Source organism: Macaca fascicularis, chromosome 4, assembly GCF_037993035.2.
Source record: "Macaca fascicularis isolate 582-1 chromosome 4, T2T-MFA8v1.1".
NCBI lineage: Eukaryota > Metazoa > Chordata > Mammalia > Primates > Cercopithecidae > Macaca > Macaca fascicularis.
Genome location: NC_088378.1, coordinates 44,740,605 through 44,758,897, shown reverse-complemented (window position 1 = coordinate 44,758,897; position 18,293 = coordinate 44,740,605). Strand labels below are relative to the sequence as shown.

At 34.9% G+C, this 18,293-nt stretch overlaps 2 long non-coding RNA genes across 3 annotated transcripts in view; one reads left to right on the top strand and one right to left on the bottom strand.

The window, feature by feature from the left end:
* LOC123573022 (uncharacterized) overlaps window positions 1-5,628 on the bottom strand; it is a 25,630-nt gene extending 20,002 nt beyond the window's left edge. For both annotated transcript variants that reach the window (XR_006697722.2, XR_006697721.3), the window contains exons 1-2: window positions 5,446-5,628; window positions 1,358-1,431 (exon numbers count right to left, since the gene is read on the bottom strand). This is a non-coding gene — a long non-coding RNA (uncharacterized lncRNA). The remainder of the gene's footprint in view (window positions 1-1,357; window positions 1,432-5,445) is intronic.
* Window positions 1,438-18,293, top strand: LOC141410214 (uncharacterized). The gene is made up of 2 exons (XR_012434417.1): window positions 1,438-3,407; window positions 7,043-18,293. It is a non-coding gene; the product is annotated as an uncharacterized lncRNA (long non-coding RNA).

Below are 18,293 nucleotides of genomic sequence, written 5' to 3'. Positions count from 1 at the left end.
GAATTATTGACAGAAACACAAAGAGTGGTTCCCTTGAATATCTCCTTCACTATAATGATATAATGTCATGGGATTTCTTACTAATAAACTAATTTAATCGCAAAAGAAGTAGGCAATGTAGTTAGTAATGCTCATGGGATTCTCTAGTCTCACTATTTACTCCAGATCCCCAATGTAGCCAGCCTTATAGAATGTAAAATGGATTGTTGGTCAGTCATATATATCTTCAGATATAAGAGATTATACTAGTAGTTTAGTGGGGTGGTGTTGTTAATGATGTGGTTAATGATTTGAACCAGGAACCAATGTGTGCTGCCATTTTTTCCCACAAATTGAATATGTGGTTCTGAAAACAAAGAAATAGAAGAGGAAGTAGCATTTCTCACTATGACACCTAAAAGATTGATGTTAAAAATCTTGAATACCATATAAGGTAATTTGAAGTGTGTCTTGCAGGTAAAGGCAAATAATGAAGAAAAGTTAAGATTAAGAGTGACCTGGATTTTTGGGGAAGAGGGGAAAGGTTTGCATGGAGAAGAGTTAGAAAGTGAATGCAATGGTCAGACACAAGCTGCTAATGCCTTGGACTCACACCCGGCATTGGAAGGGGTGAAGAGAGGACAACATTATACAGATTAAGTCATCCAGATTTATGACTGCTTGAAAATATATTGACAGAGAAAACATTAAGGATAATATTATATTTTTTGAAATTGTGTAGGTTTAGATTTAAGAGCAGCAGGCTTGATGGTAACATTTTTAGGTTTTGTTTCTTCTAGATATGTAGTTCAGGTGTTTAGAAAAAAATTACAATGAAGAAAAAAGAGCAAACTGCAGTTATGTGCAACATTGTTGCATCTCAGAAACAACTCCGTGGAATGAAAAAATAAGACACACAAGACCACATGTAATATGACACCACAATTACAAACAAAAAACCAAATTGATATTTTATTTAGAAATATCTAAATAGGTTAAAAAATTTTTTTCAAGTGGCATGGTAATGATGCATGCAAATACAAAATCTAGGGTAGTGGTTATTTCCCAATAGGAAAGTAGGAAGGTGGGATTGGAGAAAACCGTGGTAATATTTTGTCTTAGGAAGGGGCATGAATTCATGGATATTTGTTTTATTATTATGACTAATAATAATCTATGTCTATTACATAAATATCACATGTTTAAATATTACATAATAATAAAGTATTTTATCAGATTCAAAGGACTGTAGGATAGAGAAAAATCTTGGAGTTTTTCAGCATTTAGATGGCAGTTATAAATATGTATGTATGTAAAATTTCCTCTAGTGAGATCATGGAGACAAGGAGGATGAGTACAATATCCAAGAAATACCCACCTGTAATGAGTGAAGAGAGGAATCCATTAGTAAGAAGTCAGGGAGAAAGCTGGAAAACAGGCAGCAAATTGTGCCTTGAAGCAAGGGGAATAGAAATATAAGGATCATCAACAATGCAAAATGAAGCAGAGACATCTAAGTTTGGAAATAAGACATTAGATTTACCAATTAATAAGGATGCTGTTTGGCATATCGTCTGCATTACAGTTTGAGGAATGAGGTAACTAATGAGAACGATTCATGCAGATATTGATAAAGAAGCTCGTATTAATAATTGATTTAGTATGGCTAGGACTGCCAAAACAGAGTACCACAGACTGGGTGATTTAACAACAGAAATATCTCTTTCACATTTTGGGGTACTAGAAGTCTAAGATCAAGGTGTTGGCAGGGGTGGTTTCTTCGGAGGATTGAATTAGGCCCCATCCTAATAGCTTCATTTTAATTTAATCACCTTTTTAAGGGTCCTCCCTCCAAATGCCATCACATTCTAAATTGCTAGGGTTTAGGGATTCAACATATGGCTTTTGGGGGAGGGGGGGTGGGGAACACAGTTAAGTGCATTAACAAGGGTCTTATTTTGGGTATCTCCAGATATGCCAGAAAACTTTTAGTCAGCTGGTGCCTTCTATCAATTAAAAATTATTTTAACTATTGAACCCAATTCTTGCTCTGATCCCTCATTTATTAAAACAGTCATCCAATTCCTGTCACTGTAAAAATTATATTAATAGGGATTAAAAGACCTCTTAACTTATTCGTAAGAAAGGATTTAATATTCAACACATCTCACAAAATGACCAACATATCATAATGCTTGAAGAGGGTATATAGTAATTGTTATAATTATTTTTTCCCCCTTCTCCGAACAATCTAGCGATGCCTCTCCAGTATCATGAACATTTCTCTTCTTAAGTTTGAATGGTATTTTTGGTGTATGTTTGTTTTAGGGGTGGGATACGAAATAAAGCATTCTTGACAGGTGCCCTGGAGATATTCAGGATATTGCTCAGCAGGTCAGTACGTTGCGGCTAAGGAGAAATTGTATCTCATTATGTAGTAAGTTCAGAGCCTAACAGCACATCACAATGGAGTCAAATTAACTTTTCATTGTCATGTAAGGCATGGTATAATAACAGTCAAGGAAAACTCTTCTTTTTTTTTTTTTTTTTTTTTTTTTGAGACAAAGTCTTGCTCTGTCACCCAGGCTAGAGTGCAATGGCATGATCTCGGCTCACTGCAACCTCTGCCTCCTGGGTTCACACCATTCTCTTGCTTCAGCCTCCAAAGTAGCTGGGACTACAGGCACCTGCCACCACGCCCGGCTAATTTTTTGTATTTTTAGTGGAGACAGAGTTTCACCATGTTAGCCAGGATGGTCTCAATCTGACCTCGTGATCCACCCGTCTTGGCCTCCCAAAGTGCTGGGATTACAGGCGTGAGCTACCGTGCCCGGCCAACAGTCAAGTAAAACTCTTAATGCAAAGAGTGTGTTATATCAGCTTGGCTTGGATCAAATCTAATTTCAGGTTCAGAGTCTGGACAGGAAAACAAGTTCAATTAGAAATTAATGTTAATCTGATGGTAATATTCCTATAGAGAAACTGATACAGAAGGACATGTCTAAGACTTGAAAATTATATAGTAATCACATATGTATTTGAATCCAGAGAGGTTTGATCCTGGAAAGTCTTTTTTCCTAACAGCTTTGACTTTCTGGAGGTCAGAGATTTGAGCTGACATTATGTATCACGTCCTAGATTCCATATAGTGTCGTATACTAGTTGTTGAAATGAGAAATATGAATGCCTGGCCAACAAGTGGGGAGAGGAGAGATATGTGAAGAGGAGGAGCATTAGCACATGACCAGTCCCCAGGGAAAAGCTAGAAACATGGAGTGGTATTTTTAGATACATTACATGTTAACATTACATTAATTTGTTGTGAAGCCACCCTCAAGGACCTTATTATACAGAGAAGAATAATTTCCCTTCCTCTTTCAGTGAAAGCGTTGTTCTAATGTGAGAACTAATGTTGACCAGCTGACAAGGTATTAGAATCTATATTCTCGTCCCCTATTCTTCTCAATCATTCTTCTCTGTTATTTTTTTCTCTCTTCTTCTCTATTATTTTTTAGTGTGATCTCTGGCAATTTACTTAATTCTTCTTTAGCTGTTCTCTTTGCATCCTAATTTTCTTTTATAATACTAGTAAGCACATCCATGTTCTATTATGCATGCAATATATAGAAAAATCAATACATGAATTAAATATGTCATTCTTGTTTATAAAAAGTTCATATTCAAAAAAAGAAAAAATACAGATTTGGAAGCATCATAAAAGGGTCTTCCAACAAAAAATGCTGAGTAGAAACCAGTTGCTGCCCAATTTCAAAAGGAATGTTTTGATTTGTTGGTTTTCTTTGCATTGTTCATATACCATATTGTTAATTTCTTGAGGTCTTGCAATGTGCTATATACTGCAGTCTATAACTTATCTTTAACGTGCAGAATGATCATATCAGCCAAATATCATTATTTTTATTTTACAAAAGAGGGACAGAATTTTAAGAAATTTAATTAACTTGGCTAAATTTACATGACCAAATTACTCCAACTTTGGGGAGAAAAACAGTTTTGGTAACCTATTTCCTACTGCTTTGGTTAGGGGTTTTACTTGTTTATTTGTTATGTACGAAATTTGTACCAGATCGAATATTTGGGGCCAATTTACATGATTTAAAGTAGATCCTACATTTTTGAGTCTTTTAAAATGATTGAATGACTAGAGAGGAATTGACACAAACCAACGTGGAGTTTACACCTTTAACTCTCCTGTCCCTCAAAAAAAAAAAAAAAAAAAAAAAATCCTCTCTGTGATTATTACACATTGTGTGCCTGTATCAAAATATCTCATGTATCCCCAAATATATGCACCTACTATATACTCATAAAAATTTAAATAAATGAAAATCATCTTTTTCTTTCCCTTTATTATGCATTTGCACAAGGATAAAGAAAAAAGGAAAGAAAAACCATATTTTGGAATAAAATTTATATGTTATAATACATGTATCTTACAAGACTGAACTTGTACAGGATATATAAAAATACATAAATAAGTAGTTTTGTATTCCCAGTGCCTAACAAGGTGTTATAGATTCATACTAAATTTTCATTGGATTGAATCAACACTGATAGAAAATTGAAAGAAGATGATAAGGAGAAGAAATAGACAAATAATCAATACGGAAGATACTTGTATACATGATAATAGTTTCTAAGAACTGTAAATACTATGCAGAAAGCTGTTGTGTTAAATGCAAAATGATGCTGATCACACCATCATCATCACTATTGCTTGTTTTCAACTCAGCCAAGCAGCTTTCAAAGGCAAGAACAGCTTTACAGCTCAGGAATGAAGCATGGAGCCAAATCTTCCTAGCGCAATAGTCTAATTAGACTGAGCATCTAACACACCAGAGCATTCTTTACCCTAACCCAGAAGTAGTCTGTAAATTCAAAGAGGGAAAGGAAAGGGTGCAGAGAGTGGGAGCAAAAAATGAAAGCACCCTTGATGACTACCTAAGCCTCAGGGCTTTGTTGTTGTTGCTCTAGCATACTGTAGCATTTAGAATGTTCCCTCTTCTCGCCTTATATAGACATGACACAGTTTCAAAAATAGCCTGTGCTTTTTTAGACCTTTAAAGACATCATCAATCATTGTCTTCTATGGTAATGCTTCAATTACCCAGGAGGAAAAAAAAAAATACAGTAGCCATGGAAGTGACATCCTAATGTGCTGAAAATCAAAACTAAAAAAGGGCAGTGTTTGCATATTAGCAATGTAAGCAGTGCAAGAACTGTGATGAACCATTAATAAGCCTCTCTCATGCTTTCTAAGTATTCAGGAAATGTGCCGCCTGACAGGCCAGATCTTTATAGGATTAGCTTAATGGTTTGTCACTTTCTGCGTTGCTTGCTGCCCTTCTGCCTTTTTTATGCTGAACAAAATCGTACAAAGCATTCTGTGTGGCTGAACAAGCCCACTGTTTCTCCATGATAAGCACCCCCATTTTAGACACTTACAGTCCATCCATGTTTAATGACATTCAGCAAGAAGAAGCCCAAGAGCCGTCACCTTCTATACAAATCACGTTGGTTTCTTTCTTACTGCCAAGGTAGTTTCCAACTGGTCACTCCCAAGTGATCACCCAGAATAATGAATCCCCCGGGGTGCTGTGCCCTCCACTCCACATCATTTGTATCTCTGGGAAATGAACACATGCTACGTCAGCCTAGAGAGACACACAGGGGCAGCTTGTTTGAATGCAGCTTGTGTCACGCTCCCATATATCGGCCAAGGCGTCCAACATGTGTTTGAAAAAAATAAAATGCCATAGCACATACACATACATGATTTTGATCACATTGAGGTGCTTTTGTGAACTACTTCTGCAGAAAGAAAATGTATGAGTGCCTATTATTGAAATAAGCAATTTTTCTGCAGCTCCTTAGGTGAACAAAACATGTTCAGTTTCTACATTAAAATGTTAACTGTGGTTTGGAATAGATAACAAATATGAAATATTAAGAGGATAGGTTCCATCTATTGATAATTTTATTGATACATTTGAGCACACCATTGATATATTGGCAGTAAATATATACTGTGGCATTATTTTTAATATGAAAGATTTCACACTGCAATAAGCCCGTAATTAGAGTTTTCGCATTATTATCTGTAATTGCTTTATGTATGTTCACCAATTCCTTTGAGACGTTTGAGGTACCTACTGCTGCACCACTGATTTTATGAAGGTTCATAGTCTGTGAATACCATCAAACTTAAACTTACTTTGTATGCCAGGCAAACCCCAATATATACATCTACAAAATCACATTCGATCTTTACTGCTGAACACACATATGTACACACATTATTCGTAGCACTTTAGGTTACTATTTCTATTGTTTTAATTTGCCTCAAGGGATTGATAATGGGACAAAGAGCTTTTACTACTTAATAACATATTATGAAGCTACTTTGAGTCTGCAATGACTGCTAATGCTTAGTTTGAATACTGCTGTCTGCAATCCATTCTCAATGAACTGCCTATGTTTTAAATAACCTATTTCTGGATATTATTAGACATTTTTCATGGTAATAACTTTTTGAACTTTAGTGACTGGCTGGAAACTTCTACAATGAAGATTTACTATATTTTAGACCATAATGATTTATCCTTAAATTGTAAAATTTGGAGTAAGAAATAATTAACATGCATCATATATACATACAAATCAAGATTATTTGATTAGACAAAGTTAACCACTGCTTAATATCTATCCCAGAAGTCATGCTATGAACAGGAACAGTTCTCTACTAAAATACTAAAAGTCTGTGCTAAATACTAAAACACTAACTTTTTTTTTTTTAATTTTACTAAAGTACTAAAATTTTGCATTCAAAGAAGCTGGTACTAATTTAAATTGGTGGCTGCTACAAAGGGCTTGTGATCTAAAAATCAAACAGCATTTATAAGAACCCCATAATGAATTTCAAATAATAGAGGTAGATATATAGAAGTGGGTATATACATACATATGTAAAAGAATGATACATAGATGCATATATATATAAAACTAGATATAAATATGACATGTATATTTTTTCCCTCAATAGTCTCTCTTTCATGAATTTGAGAATATAAACAAGCATCTGGTGCAAAAACAAAACAAAAAAAATCTCAAGATTCTATGAACACTAGTAAGTATTATAATAATGACCACTAAAAGATTCCATCGTCTTTCACAGAATGCATCCCAATGGTTTCTGCCAAGTTCACAAGTCTTCTATTGAGTCATCAGAAAGGATACTTTAAGGCTAGGTTCATGAATGAATGGAGAAAGGAACAATTTCTTACTAGTGGTCTCACTCTAGGAAAAAGAGACAGTTATTATTACCAACATGAAGCTTGAAAAATGTACTTAAACATTTGTCCAAACAGAACTGTCTCTTTGGAAAGTGACACTTTGCGACTCCCATGGTATCCTGTCTCCATAGTCCACATTCCACCTTGGTCAGCACTGGCCAAAGGAGAAGATTCAAGTGGAAGACTCAGGTGGGAGAAAAATAAGATGGACATTCAAAAACAAAAACAAAAACAAACCCCAGAGACACAGAAGCATGGAAGATGATGAAAGAAAGAAAGAAAGAAAGAAAGAAAGAAAGAAAGAAAGAAAGAAAGAAAGAAAGAAAGAAAGAAAGAAAGAAAGAAAGAAAGAAAGAAAGAAAGAAAGAAAGAAAGAGAAGAAAGAAAGAAAAAGAAAGAGAAAGAAAGAAAGAAGGAAGGAAGGAAGGAAGGAAGGAAGGAAGGAAGGAAGGAAGGAAGGAGGAAAGAGGGAAAGAGGGAAGGAGGGAGGGAGGAAGGAAGGAAGGAAGGAAGATAGTCCACAGGATATGTTATTAGATCAGGAACTGAAAAAGAATGTATAAAGGGCCCCAAAGTGGTAAAGAATTGTGAATCAGCTGTTGCTATTTGTCTCATGAGTCTCTGACATGAAAATTGGACCTTCATCAAAAGAAGGGATACTCATTTTTCTTACAGTATGGGATTACAACTCATCACAGACATTCAATTGCTAAATAATGGAAGGTTCCCTGTAGACATACATTGGTAGGAATTAGACTCGTAGAAATGACCAAGGCAGCGAGATGAGGAAAAGGAAAATCAGAGATCCTGAAATCCCTGTACAAATGTGTGAATGGATTTAGCAGCCAAATCATGACTCGGATTTGAATTTAAGATAATTTTTAGACAGGTAAATGTTGGTGGACTTTTCTTTACTGAAATATACTTTTCTTTACTTTGACATCAGAGTTATTCTGAAATATGTAACATTTTAAAAGAAATGATTAAAGCCCTAGGCATTATGCTAATCTCTCTCCATCTCTCTCTCTCTCTCTCTCTCTCACACACACACACACACACACACACACATACACTTCATCTTTACTCAACCCCACTTTTCCTTTATTTTTTCTCTTCCTATTACTAGGTAGCATTTCTGTAGAAAATGATTAATATTTCTCCATCAAATATTCTAGTGTTGAAAATAAACAGATTTACACAAGCATATCTATGTCTTTCTAGTGTCTAGTTAGCTGGTAAGACAATTTAATGGTTTATTGGTTTAAATGGAAGAAACACGGACCTGACTAACTTTTTACTAAAGATCATTTTCTGGATAATAGTCATGAGTCAACTTTTTAGTTGTAAATATCTCTGCACATCAGTTTAAAGCAAAAATAATTTCTTTATAATTAGAGAAAGAAAAAAGGCTACCCTCATTCCTATTCCAATTTTCTGAGTACACTGCTTTTGTGTTTAGGCTCTTTCTCTCAGTGCCAGGCATCTAGAAACACTTAATAAATGTTTAAGGTGATATATATAGTACTTTGTGAATAGGCCCCACCGAGGTCAAGAAAGTTATGATAATGATTTTCCCAGGGTCAGTTCCTGTACTAAATGTTCATCAACTGTTAGACTATATTTTGATTTTTTTGATTTACTGCTTAGTTTTTGTTTTTTCTGAATTATCTTTAAATCAGAGAGAAAATTAGATTTGTTTTCTTGTTTGAAATAGTATCCATCTGTTGCATGAAACAAATTGCATTAATTCACGTCTCTCCTATTCAAAATTAGATTTCCGTTTTTACAGATTTTGCCATTAACAAATTAGTTATCTAACAACGCTAAATATCAGCTTGATTCTTAGTTTAAAAGTTTCCATTTTGAAAATGAAATGTGATCACTATCCACACCATTAGGCCAAATATCTTCCCCTCTTTGTTTTCATTAACATTTAAGATGGAAAAGTATGCAAATAGTTATCTTGTATATTACAACATCTAAAAAGAATGTTTTAAACAGTATTTATTGGATCCAGTAAGTACAGACACATTAAAAAAACTGGGATTTTTAAAAAATTTGTCCTTTTATGAGAAATAGATTAAAATGTAGTTCAAAGAAAGTATAGTATGTGAGGCTTAGGAAACAAGCACATTTTACTGTATAGTTTTTAAAATTTTAATTTTATTAAGTTTTTTAAGAAGTTAAATCTAAAAGAATAATTTACCTAATATGAGATATGTAGATATAAATTATTCAGAGAAGAAAATATATTGTAGACATTCTAGTTTATTTTACCAAATGCTGGGTAGTGGTCCTTTTACTCTTTTCATATCACTAAGCTCTTGGTAAAACCAGAGCTGATAAAATACACAACATACACCTATAAGTGCAGCTTATTCAACTCTCTGGCAACAGGGATATTTAAGAGATGTTGTTCAATCAAAACTGACTTTTTAAATATTTTTAACAAATATAAATATTGATTCTCTATATTTCATCTTTATAAAGTTCCCAAAAAGTACAGGAGAGCTCAACAATTCTTCTAAGTTACTGAAGAACATACAAATTTATCCCAGTATAATTTTGTTGCTGAAAAAATTTACATCTCCCAATTTTTATTTCTATAGACAACCTATACATAGTGTGTGTGCTAATTATTCTTAATCACTATACTTGAGTAATCCACAGATCACATGTTATAGTAATCTTCGTATTTTTTATTCTATATTTACTATATAAAATCTTATATGTACTATATTAAATATCATATTTATGTTACAGCCCTTCAGTAGGAAAAACCACTATTAGAAGCACATTTGTTGGGTTTTAACAAAATCAAATTACTGCATTTTAATAAATTCTGAATCTTCAGTGTCTCCATTACAAGAAATAACTTGATTAAAAACTGTAACTCAGGATCATGTGTTCTTTCTGTGTTTTTTTTTTTTTTTTTTATGAATCTAGACTGCTAGGAAGCAGCAATTATATAAGGCTGCAGACACAGAATTTTATATTACTGGTTACCAGAATTATTTAATTCTCCTGAATTTTATGGGCATTTTTATGAAAATGAAATATCAAGAATCAACAATTAGATTTGTTAGACAAACCAGCAGGGTGTGGTGACACACACCTGTAATCCCAGCACTTTGGGAGGCCTAGGCAGGCAGATCACGAGGTCAAGAGATCGAGACCACCCTGCCCAACATAGAGATGGTGAAACTGCATCTCAACTAAAAATATACAAATTAGCTGGACATGATGGCACATACCTGTAGTCCCAGCTACTCAGGCGACTGAGGCAGGAGAATTGCTTGAGCCCGAGAGGCGGAGGTTGCAGTGGGCCGAGATGGAGCCACTACACTCCAGCCTGGGTGACAGAGTGAGACTCCATCTCAAAATAAATAAATAAATAAATAAATAAATAAATAAATAAAATTTTAGACAAATGAACTTTGATTGAACAACATTTCTTAGTTGTCCCTATTAGTATAAGGTAGGATGAAATGCACTTGTATATGTGTAGTGTGTATTTTACTGAGAGCCTTGATGCATAAAAAGAGAAAAAGGACCACTATCCAGAAATCAGTAAAATATTGTTTCAAATTATGGGATATATTTTGAGTAAAGATACATCTTCATGTTTTACACAGTTCATTGGAATCTGTGGTATTTGGAAGCTAAGTCAGGCATACAAAATTGATTGAGAGTTTGTCTTCTTAACTGAGTACCTGAATTCACATGTATACTCAGTCGCTCTAAGGAGAAATTACTAATAATTCTACTATCAGTGAGTAATACTATACTTTTAATTTGAAGCTTGTTTCCATATGCTTTTTTTTTTTTTTTTTTTTTTTCCAAGATGGACTTTCTCACTTTTGCCCAGGCTGGAGTGCAGTGACACAATCTCAGCTCATTGCGACCTCTGCCTCCCAGGTTCTAGCAATTCTCCTGCCTCAGCCTCCCAAGTAGCTGGAATTACAAGCACATGCTGCCACGCCCAGCTAATTTTTTGTGTTGTTTTTAGTAGAGACGGGGTGTCACCATGTTGCCCAGGCTGGTCTTAAACTTCTGAGCTCAGGCAATCCACCTGCCTCAGCCTCCCAAAGTGCTGGGATTACAGGTGTGAGCCACCATACTGGGCCCCATTTGCTTTAATCAGTTGAAAAGTTATTCAACTTTCATTTGAAGATTCATTAAACCCTTAGTTCAAAGGTTTCCATCTACAGAATTTTAAAATTAGCTCAACCTACATTTATGCTTGTCAGGTAGCCTGACACCAGTGGATTTGATAATAACCATGGATAATAATTCACCTAATTGAAACTCTAAAGTGATTGAGATATAAATATACTTGTAACTTAAGTCTTTAAGTGCATCCACTGAAAACAAAATAACATCAACACTGGTAAGGAGACTGGCTGATTGTTCTTCTGGTTTATAATCAGAAGAGGGTGCCAATTAGATAATTTAAACAAGCTGTATGAGAAGAGAATTGTGTTTCTCCATTTAAATTATTCAAAACAAAATTAGCTCGGGTAAAAATATTTAACAAAAATATTCTGCACTTATTATTGTCTTCTGAACTTGACAGAAGAGTGTAAAATTTTAGGGTTTAGATTTGTTTATGCTGTGTTTGGGATATGGAACAATACCTATCGAGCCTCCATGATACAGCTCAGAGGAAATCTCATTGTTGCATCTTCACAATGAAACAGCTAGAGAAGTGCTTAAAGGGAGCATGGAGGTTTGTGCTTAAGAACAATTAGGATCATTTATTTATTGAACCAATATGTAGGAATTTTCCTAACAATCTCTATAAATTCAGAAATGTCTGAGTTCATCTACTAGGGAACTTTAAATACATTAATAACTTGCAATATTGGTATTACCACAGTCTCAGTATATATCTATGATATCCCAAAAGTTAATTCACTATGGTATCATTAGAATTATTTTGGAAAGCCCCAAACCATGGAGTAGTTTTTGGCCTCCCTGGAGCCTTTATTGCCTTGAGAAAGAAAGAAGAATGTATACAATTTAGAAGCCCATGAGAATCAATCTCTGTCTGCATTCACCTTACGACAATAGGAGAATTCTATCAAGGACTTCTGGAATATCGGGTTATTTTAGTTACTCATTGATTTGTAATGTGCCTTTAATAAAACATGTTTTGAATATCATTGAAAATGGCCTTAGTGAATTGAAGATTCATTAAATTAAACATTAAATGTATCAATTTTATAATACACTTGTGTGCTCATGTTTTTTAAATTGCACCATTAACAATAAATTATTTCTGTAAAATAATTTTTATTTTCACCATATTTTTAAAATGAAAGATTAGTGAAACCATTTTACATTAGGTTTATGCACATATTAATATCTGCTTACATGAATCTTTACAAAAACACAGTCATACTATATCTAATGATGATCTTAGAACTGCCAGATGTTATATTTATTAAAAGTGATATGCATACCTGCTTCCTCCATTCAATCCATTTTTATTTCATAATGTGTATTGCATACACCCTCTGAACAAAGCTCTGCTTTACATGTCTTGTAATACATAGAATCACTTCTACTCAATGAGTTTACTATTTTATGAGTACAGCTAAAAGCCTCCAAAGTAATCATGATAAAATATAAAAAGAGGAAATGCCCAAAACATGTCTAAACAAAATATTTAAATGATTTATTGAGAAGGGAAAAATATTTTCTGTAAAAGTCTCGAGATTTTATTTAAAAAATGGTATTTGATGTGATATTTGTTTGATTTTGAACATTTTATTGAGGTATAATTTAAAATTTAAAATGTTTACATACAATAAAATATACAAAATAATAAGTATGTAAGCTGAATGATATTTCATATATATGTGATATGCTTTGGCTGAGTTCTCCACCAAATCTCACCCCAATAATCCCCACATGTCAAGGGCAGAGCCAAGAGGAGATGATTGAATTATGGTGGCGGTTTCCCACCTACTGTTCTCATGATAGTGAATAAGTCTCATGAGTTCTGATGGTTTTATAAAGGGTAATTATCCTGCACACACTCTCTTGCCTGCTGCCACATAAGATGTCCATTTGCTCTTCCTTCATTTTCTGCCATGATTTTGAGGCTTACCCAGCCATGTGGAATTGTGAGTCCATTAAGCCTCTTTCCTTTATAAATTACCCAGTCTCAGATATGTCATTATTAGCAGCATGGATTAATGGATTAATACAGTACATTGGTACCGAGTAGTAGGGTGCTGTTGTAAAGATACCTAAACATGTGGAAGCAACTTTGAAACTTGGTAAAAGGCAGATATTGGAACAGTTTGGAGAGCTCAGAAGAAGATAGAAAGATGTGGGAAAGTTAGGAACTTCCTAGAGACTTGTTGAATGGCTTTGACCAAATGCTGCTCATCTCAGATGGAGATGAGGAACTTGTTGGGAAATGGAATAAAGGTGACTCTTGCTATGCTTTAACAAAGAGACTGGTGGCATTTTACCCCTGCCCTAGAGATCTGTGGAACTTTGAACTTGAGAGAGATAATTTAGGACATCTGGCAGAAGAAATTTCTAAGCAACAAAACATTCAAGAAGTGACTTGGGGGCGGTTAAACAAGCATTAAGTTTTGTGTATTCATACAGATAAGGTTGGAATTGGAACTTATGTTTAAAATGGAAGCAGAGCATAGAAGTTCAAAAAATTTATAGCCTGTTGATGCAATAGAAAAAAAAAAAAACCATTATCTAAGGAGAAATTTAAGCTGGCTGCAGGAACTTGCATAAGTAATGTGGAGCCAAGACAATGGGGAAAATGTCTCCAAGGCATATCAGAAGTCTTCATGGCAGCCCCTCACATCATAGGCCTGGAGGTCTAGGAGGAAAAATGATATTGTGGGCTGGGCCCAGGACTTCGCTGCTTTTGAAGTCTTGGGACTTAGTGCCTCACATTCCAGCCATGGCTAAAAGGGGTCAAGATACAGCTCAAGCCATTGTTTCAGAGGATACAAGCCCCAAGCCTTGGCGGCTTCCATGTGGTGTTGGATCTTTAGGTGCACAGAAGTCAAGAATTTAGGTTTGGAACCCTCTGCCTAGATTTCAGAAGATGTATAGAAATCCCTGGATGTCCAGGCAGAGCTCTACTACAGGGGTAGAGCCCTCATGGAGAACCTCGGCTAGAGCAGAGTAGAAGGGAAATATGGGGCCAGAGCCTTCACAAAGAGTCCCCACTGAGGCACTGCCTAGTGGATCTGTGAGAAGAGGGCTACTGTCGTCCAGATGCAAGAATGGTAGATCTATTGACAGCTTCCAACATGCTCCTGGAAAAGCCAAAGACACTCAAAGCCAACCTTTAAAAGCATCCAGGAGTGGGACTGTACCCTGAAAAGCCACAGGAGCAGAGTTACCCAAGACCATGTCAGTCCACCTCTTACATCAGCATGACCTGGTTGTGAGACATGGAGTTAAAGGAGATCATTTTGGAAATTTAAGGTTTAATGACTGTCCCATTGGATGGCAGACTTTCTTGGGACTTGTAGTTCTTTTGTTTTGGGCAATTACTCCTATTTGGAATTAGTTTATTTACCCAATGCCTATACCACCATTGTATCTTGGAAGTAACTTACTTGCTTTTTTTTTTTTTTTTTTTTTTTTTTTTTTTTTTTTTAAGATGGAGTCTTGCTCTAAAGTTCTGCCCAGGCTGCAGTGCAGTGGTGTGATCTTGGCTCACTGCAGCCTCCAACTCCCAGGTTCAAGCAATCTTGCTGCCTCAGCCTCTCAAGTAGCAGCAATTACATGTGTGCATCACCATGCCAAGCTAATGTTTGTATTTTTAGTAGAGATGAGGTTTCATCATGTTGGCCAGGCAGGTCTTGAACTCCTCACCTCAAGTAACCTGCTTGCTCTCATGTCCCAAAGTGCTGGAATTACAGGTGTGAGCCACTATGCCTGGCCACTAACTTGCTTTTGATTTTACAGGCCCATAGGTAAAAGGGGCATGCCTTGTCTCAGATAAGACTTTAGATTGTGGACTTTTTAGTTAATGCTGAAATGAGTTAAGATTTTGGGAGACTGGTGGGAAGGCAATATTGGTTTTGAAATGTGAGGACATAAGATTTGGGAGAGGCCAGGGTGGAATGGTAGGTTTGACAGTGTCCTCACCCAAATCTCACCTTGAAATATAATAATCCCCACATGTCAATGGTGGGGCAGGTGGAGATAACTGAGTCCTAAGGGCAGTTTCCCCATACTGTTCTCATGATAGTAAATAAGTCTCGTGAGATCTGATGGTTTTATAAAGGGGCATTTCCCTTCACACACTCTCTTGCCTGCCACCATGTAAAACTTGAGAATATTCTTAGAAGAATTGTTGAGTCATATGCTAGATACATGTAAACAGTATTCCCATAGTGTTTAATCATTTTATACTCCTCTGCAATTAGTGAGCATTATAGTGACTCCACATTTTGCTCTCACTTGGCATTTCTGGTCTTTTAAAGTTTTATCTTTAAAATGATTTTATAATCACATTTCCTTGTGATTTTTATTACCTTTTTCTAGATGACTAATGATGCTGAGTGTCCTTATACACCTTTCAGATACATTCTTTGGTGAAACACTTGTCCAACTGTAAATCTTCTGTCAAAAATCAGAAGAAATAGAAAGAGAAAGATAGATTATAGAAAGATAGAGACATGTGAGAAAAATGGTGTTAGGGATACAAAACTTTAAAACTTTGTCCATCACACATACATATACACACAAATAAAGACCCTATTAAAATGATAGCACTATTTTCCACATAATAAATTATTAAGAAATGCATAAATATTATAATAAATTTGCCACGTTTTTCCTTGAGAAAGGCCATAACTTTGCTTGAGGAAGTGGGCATCAAAAAGATTGCAGTTTGTGATTATTATGAATTGGTAGAAGGAGGGTTGTCTGAAATGTGTTGAAAAGTTGTAACACCAGATGGGAATGTGTGACTCATAGCTCACATACAGCAAAGTGAGGTAGCTGGTAGATGTTTGAGGTGTGTGTGTGTGTGTGTGTGTATGTTTGTGTATTCTGTGCATTAGTATGCAGCTCTGTTCAGCTGGGTGCAGTATTTTTCTTTATTCAGGTAGTATCTTTTGCAGAAGAAATTACACATAAGCAAAGGCAAAATTTGTGTTATGCTCAAATTGTTCCCTATTATATCAAATGTGTTGGAACAAATCCATGTTTCCTGAATAAGTGTTAGAGCAGAACAGACTGCATACCCTTTTGAACATAATTTCCAAGATTTATGAGTAACAACATAAAATCCTTGGCTAATTGAATTAACAAATGTAAAAACCTTGAATACTTAAATGAAGAGTTGGCAAACAGTTCCTGTAAAGGGCAAGATAATAAATATATAAAGCTTTGCGGGTGATAAGGTCTTCAATGCAATTACTTAATTCTGCAATAGTGGTGCAAAACATCCATAGACAATGTGAAAATGAATGAGTGTGATTGTGTTCAATTAAACTGTAGTAGTCCCCCTTATCCACAGGAGATACTTTCCAAGATGCTCAGTGGATTCCTGAAACTGCGGATAGTACCAAACCTTAAATATAACTACGTGGTTTTATTTATTTGATAACCAAGAGGGCTCCTAAATGACTAAAAGGTGGGCAATATCTACCGCGTGGATTTTCTGGACAAAGGGATGGTTCACATCCTGGCAGGATAGAGCAAGACGGTGTGAGATTTCATCATGCAACTCTGAATGATGCAAAACTGAAGACTCATACATTGTTAATTTCTGAAATTTTCCACTTAATGTTTTTGGACTGTGGTTGACTGCATGTGACTGAAACTATGGATAAGTGGACAATATTGTATTTACAAAAGCAAACAAAGCAGGAAGTTTATAAATATTTGCTTCTTACTTCTACTTGCCATAGAGAGCTATAACTGGGAGAAATTAATAAACTTGCAGGTTTTGCCACTTTAATAAATTATAAAATGGATGGATGAAGCTGGTGAAAGTCATTCTATGTCTTAAGCTTTTCTAACCTTCCTAAAATACTGGACAATTTGCATTGTATCCTCCAGTCTTTGTGAAATAGAAGTTAAGTTACTTCATTAAAATTTACAATTAATAGTGATTGGGGCTATTCTAGAATGAAGCAATAGTAATAGAAAAATACTAAAAATGTTTATGTAAGGTAATCAATTTTTTTCAAGGAAAGAAAAGAGAGAAGTTTTAACCTAAAATAAAGTCTTAATTATTTAGAATATGAATGAGTATAGCGAAGGACAAACCTTGAATGCTTTTAGCAAGTTGTAGAGGGTTTGGGGGAAAGTAATTTCCCATTTTCCTTGATATATAATACTTGAGTCTGAAAAAGGCTATGAAATATGCTAAAATTTTGGAAAAATTGCTCCAATTATGGGCTACTTCACAAGATAATTATGTTATAAATTGGAGAAAGAAACTCACGAAACATTTATTGCAAGACACTATGTTCATCCAAATCTAGGTTTTGTCTTTTCCCTGTCAAAATAATAAAGAGGTCTTATAAATCTTAACAATGGCTAGTGAAAAGTATTCTTTATACTCTGTGTAATATACTGGTATCACAGAGATTCCAAAACTCACCAGAATAATTTTCTCTGTTCTGTGGGGACTTTGTCAGGTACTTGACTATTATATAATGTTTTTGAAATAAAAAATTAAAAACCAAGGTTTCTCACTTGTATCAACATATTTATGTTTATTTTTAAATACTTTATTGTCACTTTAATTGAATATGTAACTAAGTCGTCATTTCCTAGATGTCCATGAGCATATTTCATTCTTGCAGTCAAATCTCCTGATATTCTTTTGATTTTGCCTTTGCAAGAGCAGAACCAATAAGTAAATAAATAAATGAAAATTAATGATGTATTTTACCTGTACAGTCCTCTTTGAGATATTCCACAAGGCTGCAACAAATCAAACATTTTTTATTCTACATTACAAAAATAAAAGTGGTAGAAATAATTCGA